Source organism: Canis lupus, chromosome 11 (genome assembly GCF_048164855.1).
Source record: "Canis lupus baileyi chromosome 11, mCanLup2.hap1, whole genome shotgun sequence".
NCBI classification, from domain to species: Eukaryota; Metazoa; Chordata; class Mammalia; order Carnivora; family Canidae; genus Canis; species Canis lupus.
The window spans coordinates 67,183,065-67,194,590 of record NC_132848.1 but is presented as its reverse complement, the minus strand read 5'-3'; the positions used below and the strand labels follow the sequence as shown (position 1 = coordinate 67,194,590).

The following is an 11,526-nucleotide window of genomic DNA, read 5'->3' as shown; positions in this document are numbered from 1 at the left end:
GGATTCTTCACCCAGGAGACCAAAATGAATCAAGTAAATATGTGTTTAGACTGTTTCTAAAAAATCTGTAGTTTAACCCAAGAGACCCGCAAGGTTGCTGTCTCCTAGGTAAACAGCAATTAAATGGTGTATTAAAATGTATATTATGTACCCGATTGGTCCACGGGGTAATTATGCATTTCAGGAATATTTTGAAACATGTGTTCTGCTTCCCTCAGCACTGTTTCAATCCGTCAAGTAACTGTATACTTAGAACATGTGTTCTGCATAGTAAGAGTGGTTTTATAAACCCCTCGTTAAAGGGAACCAAACTAAAAGGCATTAGCTGCAGACCATTTTTTAGAAGTGTTTATGCCAGCCAAATGTAGACAAAGGAACCCAAAACCCAAGAGGCAAAGTCGGCCGCCCCGGACCCTCCCAGACTGGCTGCAAGAACTCAAGGGCCATCCTGGACGGTGAAGAGCAGATGTTGGGGCTCACTCGGACACCTTCGAGAGTGAGGTTAGAAGATGTCAAAAAAAGCAAACAGGGAGAAGGGTTCAAGCGCAAGCACAAGGGGAAAATTCACACTTGCCCTGAAGAGAATGAGAAGCAGGTGTTGTCTTGGCTGGTTGGCAACTGAGAAGCAGTGGGCCGAGGTCCAACTCCGGCGAGTGCGTCGTGTCTGCCAAGGGGTCGGAGCGGTTGGGCACTGGGGGTCGCTGGGGATGGGGCTGTGGGGGGCACAGGGGGAGAGCGAGCGGCAGGATCCCCGCTCTCAAACCTGAGGCCTGAGGCCCGAGGCCGCTGGGTCATCCAGAGCCGCCGGGGCCGCTGCGCTCCCGGGGCCTCGGCCCTGTTCCCGGGCAGGCGGGGCCGGGGCACTGGCTTCTTCCTGAGCCACTGTGGCGGCGGGAAGGGACCAAGGATGCGCTGCCGCCTCCCTGGGCTGCACCTGCCCAGGCCTGTGGCCACTAACCCGAGGAGCCGGGAGCCAAGGGAGCCGAAGAGCTTGCTGGGCAGGCCTGGGCGGGCAGGGGTGAGGCGGGCTGGGGAGGGTGGCCGGCAGCGGGCGGGCGGGGCGGGAAGCAGAAAGGTGCAGAGGCTCCCGGGGCTGATGGAGGGCGGGGAGGGGCAGGCGGGGCCCTCCCTGTCCGCAGGGCCGAGCGGCCGCAGCCCTCCTTCCTCCTTCCTCCGTGCTGCTAGCCCAGCCGCAGGGCCCATTATTTGGGGACCGGGAATTTCTTGACATTAGTTTTGGACCCCGTCCTAATCAGTTTTAAAGCACGACACAGACGTGTTCGTCTAATGTTTGATGCGTAGGGTCAAGGCTGCTGCGGACCGAGGGAGGCAATGCGCCGCCTGAAATGCCTGGTGGGCCGGGCAGGTGGTACAGGTGCAGCTGGGCAGGTGGTGCAGGTGCAGCTGGGCCGCGGCAGGTAAGGCCACCAAGGGGCCTGAGGGCGAGGCGACAGGGACACCTCCGAGGCCATCAGCGCCATCCTGCCCCGGGTGGGGGGTGGCAGGCGGGGTGCAGGCCCTCGTTTGCTGGGCTCACCTGGTCCAGGCCTTCCCGCCCCTGCGCCACACTCCTCAGCCCTGATTCCCACGACGGGGGGCGTGGGGGGGGGGAGGGCTCTACCTGCTTCATTTGACATCGGGGAGATCTAGCCTGATCCTGGCCTCCCGGGGGACTTCAGTCCTCGGGGCTGCCTGCACCACTACCTGGGAGGTGCCCTTGCTGAACTTCGTCTTCTGGGCTCATTCTTCACAGGACTCCGGCTTGTCACCCACCTGACTTTGTTCCTGTCGGGACAGCAAGTTGTGAGCAAAGCAGATTAAAGGAGCCCTGGCAGGGGAGGGGTCAGGGCCAGGACCCTGGAAAGGGCCCGCCCCCCAGGGTCCACTTGGTCACCTGCCGCACGTCCAAGGCCTGCCGGACGCCGCATGGGACACAAGGGGATGTTCACGACCTGCTCTGGAGGTGAGTCATGAGAAGCCACTGCATCAACCAGTCGGGGTTTGCAGAGCATCTGTTCAACGACGTGCTGGACAAGGTCGCTCCTGGGCCCTGGGCCCTGGGCTGGGGCTGCAAACAAAACAGACCAAAGTCCCTGTCCTTAGGGAGCTCTAGTCTGAGGGGACAAGCAGAAGAATATCTAACATCTATACACGGTAGACAGCAAGACAGGAAAGGGCCGCGTAAGGGGAGGAGGAGCACAGGGAGGACCTGGGAAGGCGATTGCCGCGCACACATCTGAAGGGAGCGCGGCCACCAGGTCGGGGAAGAGATGACAGGCCAAGGAAACAGCAACGTGGGACGGGGGAGGCACAGGAGAGGGGGGGTGGGCACCGAGTCCAGAGAGGGTGAGGCCAGAACGGGCAATGAAAGGTCTTGAGTGCAAGGGGAAAATGATCCTAATTTTTTAATCAGCTCACTGGCCACTGCGTTGAGAACCGTCTACACAGTTCTTAGGAGAGCAAGGACTGATGCCAAAAGACCAGTTAGAAATCTCCAGAAGTCCCCGAGTTTCTAGCCCTCCTTTGCCTCTTCCTCACCATCTATCTAATCCATCACTGAGGTTTAATGATTCTAACCCGCATTTCCCACTGGCCCTAACCCTAACCCTAACCCTAACCCTAACTTCTCCCTGAACCCCATCACTGGGAGCCTGGGAGGATCTTCACCCCCCTGGCCTCTCACCCCCCAAGCCTTCTTCACATAGCTGCCAGCGCCGTTGCTTTAAGATACAGGTGGGATAATGTCACTTCTCTAGACAGCTTCGACCATGCCAGATGCTGGGGAGGTGGGAACAGGATCCCGGCCCTTGAGGAGCCCACAGTACAGGAGCGACATACCGAAGCCATGACCTGCTGATGTGTGCCACCAAAGAGGAGGGCACCAACCTCTGCCAAGGGCGAGAGGAGTGCAGAATGAGTCCTTTGGCAAGGCCCAAGAGGGAGACAGAAGGACGATAAGTACATCAGGCCATAACCGGTGAGGAACAAGTCTTTGGTGGAAAAGAAAAGAACAACATTTGAGGCAGGAAGAACAATCTGGGTCCATTCACTGCAGTCCAGGTTGACGGGCAGACCTGGCACACTGTGGGGGTTCCAGCTCTCAGAAGTGGACTCACATGAGCTGGACTCACAATGGCTGATGTAAACGCTTCAATCTGGATTTTTAAGAAATAGATTCTTCTTTCTTTCTTTCTTTCTTTCTTTCTTTCTTTCTTTCTTTCTTTCTTTCTTCCTTCCTTCCTTCCTTCCTTCCTTCCTTCCTTCCTTCCTTCCTTCCTTCCTTCCTTCCTTTCTTTCTTTCTTTCTTTCTTTCTTTCTTTCTTTCTTTCTTTCTTTCTTTCTTTCTTTCTTTCTTTCTTTCTTTCTTTCTTTCTTTCTTTCTTTCTTTCTTTCTTATGAGAGAGAGACAGGCAGGGGGAGAAGCAGGCTCCATGCAGGGAGCCCGATGCGGGACTTGATCCTGGGTCTCTGGGATCACGGCCTGGGCTGAAGGCAGTGCTAAACCGCTGAGCCACCCGGGCTGCCCTAAAAAATAGATTCTGTATTTTTTAAAGCACTTTTAGATTCATGGCAAAATGGACAGAGATTTTCCATATACGCCCTGCCTCCTCATACACACTGCCTGCCCTACACCAAAATCCTGCACCAGAGTGATACATGGGTCACCCTCTAGGAGCCTATATCAACACATGATGATCACCTGAAGTCCCGAATTTCCCTTAGGGTTCACTCTTGATGTTGTACGTCCTATAGGTTTTGACAAATGTACGATGACACTCGTCCACCATCACAGGGTCACACAGAGTAGTTTCACTGCCCTAACATCCTCTGTGCTCCTCCTATTCATCCCTCCCTCCCCACAACCCCTGGCCACCACCATCATTTTAATGGGTCCATGGTTTTGCTTTTTCCAGAATGTCACAGAGCTGGAATCATACCCTACCATACCTGCTTTCTCAGGTTGGCTTCTTTTAGTTAGTAATATGCATCTAAGGTCACTCCCTGTCTTTTCAGCACCAGATAGTACTCCACTGTCTGCATGCACCACAAAAAAAATTTTTTTTAATTCATTGACCTACTGAAGGGTGTCTTGGTTGCCTCCAAGTTTGGGCAATTCTGGATTAAGACTGCTAGACACAGGACAGCCCCGGTGGCCCAGCGGTTTAGCGCTGCCTTCAGCCCGGGGCATGATCCTGGAGACCCGGGATCGAGTCCCACATCAGGCTCCCTGCATGGAGCCTGCTTCTCCCTCTGCCTGTGTCTCTGCCTCTCTCTCTCTCTCTCTCTGTGCCTTTCATGAATAAATAAAATAAAATCTTAAAAAAAAAAGACTGCTAGACACATTCCTGTGTACGATTTTGTGGGGATACAGGTCTTCAACACATTTGTGATGGTCTTTGAAATCCCCTCCTTTTCCTCTCTGACACTGTCCACTCCCAGTCCTCCTAAGGGGTAGACTGCCCTTCTTTCATCTCTGAGAGACTGTGAGCTCTCCTCATTAAGTTATGAGTGGTGATTCCATACCATTCTTTATTAATTTGAAAAATATAAAGAGCTTACTTCATACAGGACAGCATGCAGAGCTTCTTTCCCTGAAGTCTCTGTATAGCTTCAGAGGAGGTTTTGCGGGCTGCTAAGCGCTGATGAGAGAAATAAAAATTAGAAGGGATCCTGTCCTCAGAGAGGCCTTCCCAGATAGCTCTCTCTAAAAAGAGTCTCTCCTCCCAAACACACGGTGCTCTAATTTATCCCTTTGTTGATTTTCTTCCTAACACATCAGTGCTTGTCACTGTTTGCTGTTTGCTTAGTTTTTGTCCTCCTGGACTAGGATAACATACTCAGGGAAGGCAGAGACAGTAGATCTCCTGTCACTGCATCATCTCATGCCCCAGGACACATTATGTAGTATATCCGAGGTTCCTGGTATATATTTAGTGGTCAAATTTTTGTTTGTTTTTTCAAAAAGATTTTATTTATTTATTCATGAGAGACACACAGAGAGAGGCAGAGACACAGGCAGAGGGAGAAGCAGGCTCCATGCAGGGAGCCCGACGTGGGACTCGATCCCATGACCCTGGGATCATGACCCAAGCCAAAGGCAGATGCTTAACCACTGAGCCACCCAGGTGCCCCGGCTGAATTTTTTAAATTAATGGAATGAATGAATGAATGAATCATTTGTCGGATGCAGTTCTTCCTCTCATCATAGGTAAGGGGGGCCTCTTCTGAGGGGTCTGGGACCATGTCCTCAGGCCACTGTCATTGCAGAAAATAGATGATGATGTCCACCAAACACATGCCAGAGTCTCTTCTTTCTCCTGCTCCTCTTCCCCAAACAATGCTACTTCTCTTGTGTGGGTTCTTAGTCTATACCATACAATTAATCACAGTTGTTCTAATAATTCAAATGTGTCTTTTTTATGCTCATGACACATTTTCATATTCCTGAGGATTTAGGAATCCAAGCCGTAGACCTTCCTATTATCTCTTGGTATGGCAAGACCACCACTTTGAGCCACATTTATTTATGTATTTATTTAAGATTTTTATTTTTAAGAGCTCTCTACATGCAATGTGGGGCTCAAACCTACAACCCCAAGATCAAGAGTCACAGACTCTACTGACTAAGCCAGCTAGGCACTCCTCAAATTCCTGAAAATCTGGTTGTGCACTTGAAAAGTTGAAAAGATTCAACGAGGGCCTAAAGAAGTGAAGAGTGATTGCAAAGCAACGTCTCCCAGTAACCATAAAATTATCTACAGTTCCCACAGAAGTCTCCCCCCCGGCTGTGCATCTATCTCTAGGCTGGCACTGGATATAACTTCTCTAGCATTTAACACATTTCCAGCAAGTTGTACAGAGGTCTATAGCAAGCTGCAATATTTGTTGACTAACATTGTCGTAGGGATTGCACGTCCTGTTGTACCCAAAGTACATTTCACATGTTATTCTGAACTCATCCACCTGTGCGGGCTCTGCAGCCCATCGCTCGTCCATCGGTGTGCTGGTCTCTTGTCTGTCAGTCTTCTGACCCGTGGCTTGAACCAGATGCAGGAGAGCCACCACTGACGCATATGGGGTCCTGCTTGCTCTGTTCCACGCGTCCCTGGGAAGGGGAGCTATGTAACTCTGCAGATGCGTACAGTGGTGTCGCGTCTTCTCTTCAGCGTACTGCTGTCAGGCAAAACTGGCTATTTCTCTCCGGCTGTGTAAGCTGAAAAGGGTGGAAAAGGGAAACTGAGGATAAGCCGGATTGGCCTGGGCCAAAGCAGGAACTGTTCCAAAATCAGGCACAGCCATTGGGCACGGTGGCCACACACAACAATCGGAGTGAAAGAAGATTAAATGCCAAGCTCAGCCAAGGGTCTGAGTGAGCTCCCAGAGCGTCTCCGCCCACCTGCTGTCTCCTAGGAAACCCATCACCAGGGCCCTCTAATTGTAATGAGGTGGGACCCAGAGGTAAGGCACGACAGAGCCAATGGGGGCAGGATATTCTGTGGTCAAGACACAGTGGCCATGAGGCAGGGTGAGGAGATGCCTGGGCAGGGGGTTAGAGTAGGGAAGGTTCTAGGGCCAAAGAAGAGGGTATATTAGGGCTTAGATCACACACCACATCGCTGAGCTGAGTTGTCTGTGGCTGGTGAGGAGCTCCCTGACAGGAAGGATTACGCAGGAGGTTATCAAGTGGGAATACAGTGAAAATCTTCCCAGATACGTGGCTCCTACCTTTCAGGAGGGGTGATCTTGACAGCTAGGCTTCTGCCAGCCTCCAGAGGATGATCTGGGGAGTCAGAGCCAGTCATTAGGCACCACTGATGTTCAGGATCCATCCCACGTCACCTTGGTTTTATTATTCAAACATATCAATATCTCAGTAGTGGTTTATACGAGCCCCAGCCTCCCCTCCCTCTTCTCACTTCTTCCTTACTTGTGATTTTACATCTTGTACAGTCTTCAACTAAAAAGATAAATAAATAAAAAGTGAGTTAAGGGAGTCTGTGAAACTTGAAGTGGTCTTACTACTGTACATGTACCATACTATATGTGTAAGCTCGGATTTAAGGTATTTTTCCGGGGAGGAGGTTTAAATGACAATAATACCAAAAATGAGATCTCCTCATTTTCCGTGGATTTCAACATGATATGCAAATATCATCCCTCATACCATTAACTATCAAGAATTAACTATAGGAAAATAAGTACAGTTACAGATATAAACAGAGACACATATGCATATATCTCAAGTTTAACACTGAGAAAAGATCATTAGAAATAGATCTATTGTCACCTGCTCTTCCCGAGTTATCTTAACGATGGGAAAAATTGCAATATTTTATACATTGAAATCCATAAATGCTGAAGAAGCCAAAATAAAAAATATTTATTAAAAGCTAAAATGTAAGTTATTTTTAATAATACACAGATGGATTAGAATAGAAATCAGAAATGAGAGACTTACATAGCTATTTACACTATCTCTTTTAACCAAAACAAAGAAACGATTTCACTCACTCATTACTAACTAGATAGTGTAGACAAACTAGGGAATTTGGGCCAAAATTGCCACCTTGTGACCGAGTCTTTCTAAATTCTTGGTCTTCACCAAGCCAGAGTTACTATTCTCCCTCTTGTGTTACACTAGGCATAGGAAAAATGGATTCAATTTCAAAATCAGGTCACTACGTCAACAGTCTTGAAATCAATTTTTATAATTTAATGGCTGATTTCCTCACAGTTCACCAAAACACTAGCTCTTGACCTATTTATTTCTTTCATTTAGATATAATAAAAGGCTATAAAGAGTGTTGAACCTCTTCTCCACTTTTAAGTGAGTTAAATGAGGTTTCTTTTTCTTTTTTTTTTTTTAATCTTTGATATTTCACACAGCTATCCAAGGTTCAGACACATGGCCCTATTTGAACACCATTCATCTATTGTTTATATAAAAGCACAGACATTGAGAGTTAAAGGGATCCTAGGGCACCTCAGTGGTCAGTTGGTTAAGTGTCTGCCTTTGGCTCAGGTCATGATCTCAGGGTCCTGGGATCAAGCCCCACATCTGGCTCCCTGCTCAGTGGAGAGCCTGCTTCTCCCTCTCCCTCTGCTCCTCCACCCTGCTCATTCTCTCTCTCTGTCTCTCTGTCTCTCTCTCAAATAAATAAGTAAAATCTTTTTTAAAAAAAGGGATTCTACAAATAAATTAGTCTGCATTAGTCAGGGATTTGGGGGATGGGATACAAATGACAGAAAATAAACTTAAACCAGGTTAAGCAAAAGGGTGAATTAATTGGAATCAATCCGAGTGTCTCATTTAACTGTGGGCAAGGCAGGGGTATGTGTCGGTCCCAGAGACACCTGGTCCAAATGCCACCAGAACGATCTCTTATCTCTGCATGTTTTAGCTTCTTAGACTTTACATGGTGGAAACAACTGCCAAGCGGTCCTGAGCTCCATTCTGCACACTCGACTCAGAAGCGCTGATTCTCTTTTCCCAGTTCCAGTTCAAAACCCAAACCAAAAAACCTCAAGGAAGCGCTCCGATTGGCTCAGCTCCGGACAGGTGCCCCCTCCTGGACCAATCGACTATGGCCAGAGAGTAGCATGTAAGAAAACGGAGATCACAACAGGTGGGGTGTGGGAAAGAAACAGTTCCCAGAAGAAGTGGGGAAGATGATGGGCAGACTGCCCCCCTTCAACAAAAAGTCCACTGACTCATTTTACAGATGTGGAAATTCAGGCTCAGAGAAATTAAGTGACTCGCTCAAGATTACAACTTGTACTAAGCTCAGGTCGTCTGGCACCTGGTCAAATGCGTGCCTCACTCCCCCACACTGCTGCTCGTTTTGTGGAATCCTCGTTTCAAGCTCTTGGAGCAGGGCAGGTAGGGAGTGGGGTGGAGGGGAGTGGAACTGAGGGTCTTAACGCTACGCCGAGACGTTTTTTCCAGTGTTTGGCTGGAGTTCTAACTCCAGCAGTCTTTCTGTTGTCTGGTTTTGCTTCATTTTCTTACTGGGGGAATGTACACCAGAAGCGGGAATCCCCCTGTTGTCTTCGCCCGAGTTGGATGATTATCACAGAGCACTTAGCTGAGAGAGGACTTACAACGTACCAGGGACTGTTCTCGGCGCTTTGCGTACATTCTCTCATTTGACCCTCCTAACAGCCCTAGGAAAGAGCCATTCACAGCATTGGTATACCCATTTTGCAGATAAGAAAACTGAGGCACAGAAGGTTAATTGGCTTGTCAGGTCAGAGTTGGGAAGGGAAGGAGGCAGGATTTGAATCCAGCTGTCTGGCTCCAAAGCCCCTGCTCTCAAACCCGGTAATTTCCTCTGTCTTAGATAAACACCTCCAGCCTGGGGCTGCCTGCACTAAGCCCTGTTAGTGTCTGGGCCTCTCTGGATGCCTGCTTGACCTACAGTTGGTTCATCTCTGGGGCCTTCGCCAGCCTGTCTCTGCTCAAGGCCCCTCCCCCACTGTAACCCTGCTTCTCCTTCACCACTGCTGAGTTGTTGTGACTTGCCCGGGCCGCCTCATCACAGCTAGCAGGGGCTGCTGCTGTGGCTGGTCCCCGTAAGGGATCTGCCGTCTGGCTGCTGTGAAGAGCCAACTCTGCTGCCCACAATGGATGGAAGCTTGCCCTCCCCGCCCCCCAACCTTGCTGGCATGGTTTAGGGAGGAGTACTTTTGACCTCTCAAGAAGTCTTGCTCTCTAGGTGGACAGGTTTTCCTTCAAAAAACCAGAATCAAGGTCCAAAGGGGCAAAGGTGAACGTCATAGTGACCCCGTGCAGACTTACACACACCCCCATAAACAAAGACCTGGCCCCTGGAGACACACAAGGAGGAATACTGCAGCCCTCCCCCACCCCAGGGGGAGTCCCCACGACCTCATAGTTGGGGACAGCCTTTATCTCCTGCCCTGGTTGAGAGGGGATTAGAGTGTAGGCTTTGGGGCTAGAACAGGAGTCAAGGGCCCAGCTACCATTCCCTAGCCTTGTGATGTTGGGCGGATACACCCTTAGCCACTACTCTGTTGTTTTCTTTATTATTATTATTATTATTATTATTATTAATTTATGATAGTCACACAGAGAGAGAGAGAGAGGCAGAGACACAGGCAGGGAGAAGCAGGCTCCATGCACCGGGAGCCCGATGTGGGATTCGATCCCGGGTCTCCAGGATCGCACCCTGGGCCAAAGGCAGGCGCCAAACCGCTGCGCCACCCAGGGATCCCCACTCTGTTGTTTTCTTAAGTCTAAAATGAGGGTAGTAATATCTACCTCAAAATATTGTGATAATTAAATGAGATACAACATTAAGACTCACAGGAGAGTGCCTAGCATAACATAAGTCCCAATAAATGATGACATTACCAGTTTTGAGTCTTATTCCTGGGGGCTAGGCCTGACCTGTGGGGCCCCCCAAATCCTTATAATTTTTTGAAGGCGTGAAGGTGGCTTATGTGACTAGGATGGCTCCTAACCTATGTTTTGCTCTTGATCCACCTTCAGCTTAGGTCCAGGCTGGAGAAATGCGGGTTTGGTAATTCAGAAAGGTGGGCGGAAGTGGTGGCAAGATGGTGGAAAGGCCCCTCACCCACAGCTGGTGCTGGAAAAGACCAATCTGCCCGCTACCTTCCACCTGCAGAGGTAGGTGATTTTGTGCAATGTTCAGTCTCCACCTAACCTGAGGCCAGCCCTGGCGAAGCCTGCTGACTCCTGGAAATGCATTATTGCACAACCCTTACTCCTACCTCTCCTCTCGCCACTCACATCCTTTCTCACCTCCTAACATGTTAGCCACAAAAGGTATGCTTTTCGTTAAAACTTCAGCCATTCTTTTGCCTGGCTTTTTTTTTTTTTTTTTCAGGTCCCAAGTGTAGGAGCTATTTCTGATTTGTGTTTTGATAAATGTTTGTATTTTATACTCTATACCAGACTCAGAGGAAGGAGCCAAGAGTCAGACATTTCACAGATGGGAACAAGTGCAAGATGATGACCAAGGAGATGGCTCTCTATGACTTTCAAATACCGTATGATCAAAATTTTGCTTAATAAGTGTGTATGGGGGTGCCCGCGTGGCTCAATCGGTTAAGCATGGGATTCTTGACTTTGGGTCAGGTCATGATCTCAGGGTTCTGGAATAAAGCCCAGCTTTGGGCTCCCTGCTCAGTGTGGAGTTGGCTTGGGATTCTCTTTCTGCTTCTCCCTCTGCCCCTCCTCCTGCTCGAGCCTTCTCTCTAAAACAAGAAACAAAAATAAAAATGAAACTTAACGTATTAAGTGTGTATGTGGAGTGGGGGGAGTGGGGGGATATAAAATCCACATTCAGAGACGATTTGAAAACACACTTTTCTTGCTTTTCCTGCATGCCTTTTATTATAAGTAAGCAGCCCAGCACCCAAGACATTACAGTTTGTGATTTCTTCAGCTAAGATGGCTTGACCTATATATAAGTATAAAAATCCCAGCTAGCGCACACTTTCTGAAAGTGGAACTGTATAACACACGTCCCTGACATAAAA

The 11,526-nt window shown here is 49.1% G+C and overlaps 2 long non-coding RNA genes across 3 annotated transcripts; one reads left to right on the top strand and one right to left on the bottom strand.

Annotated features, from left to right (window-relative positions):
- Positions 1-353: 353 nt before the first annotated feature.
- Positions 354-3,327, bottom strand: LOC140642327 (uncharacterized). Of its 2 annotated transcripts, XR_012038803.1 has the most exons (4): positions 2,839-3,327; positions 1,895-2,068; positions 1,622-1,785; positions 354-664 (listed from the first exon to the last, which is right to left on the bottom strand). It is a non-coding gene; the product is annotated as an uncharacterized lncRNA (long non-coding RNA). The 2 variants fall into 2 exon arrangements; XR_012038802.1 differs by lacking the exon at positions 354-664 and having other exon boundaries at positions 1,171-1,785.
- A 5,238-nt stretch (positions 3,328-8,565) lies between these two features.
- On the top strand, positions 8,566-11,178 carry LOC140642326 (uncharacterized). Its single transcript, XR_012038801.1, has 3 exons — positions 8,566-8,881; positions 10,514-10,651; positions 10,940-11,178. It is a non-coding gene; the product is annotated as an uncharacterized lncRNA (long non-coding RNA).
- The last annotated feature ends 348 nt before the right edge of the window (positions 11,179-11,526 follow it).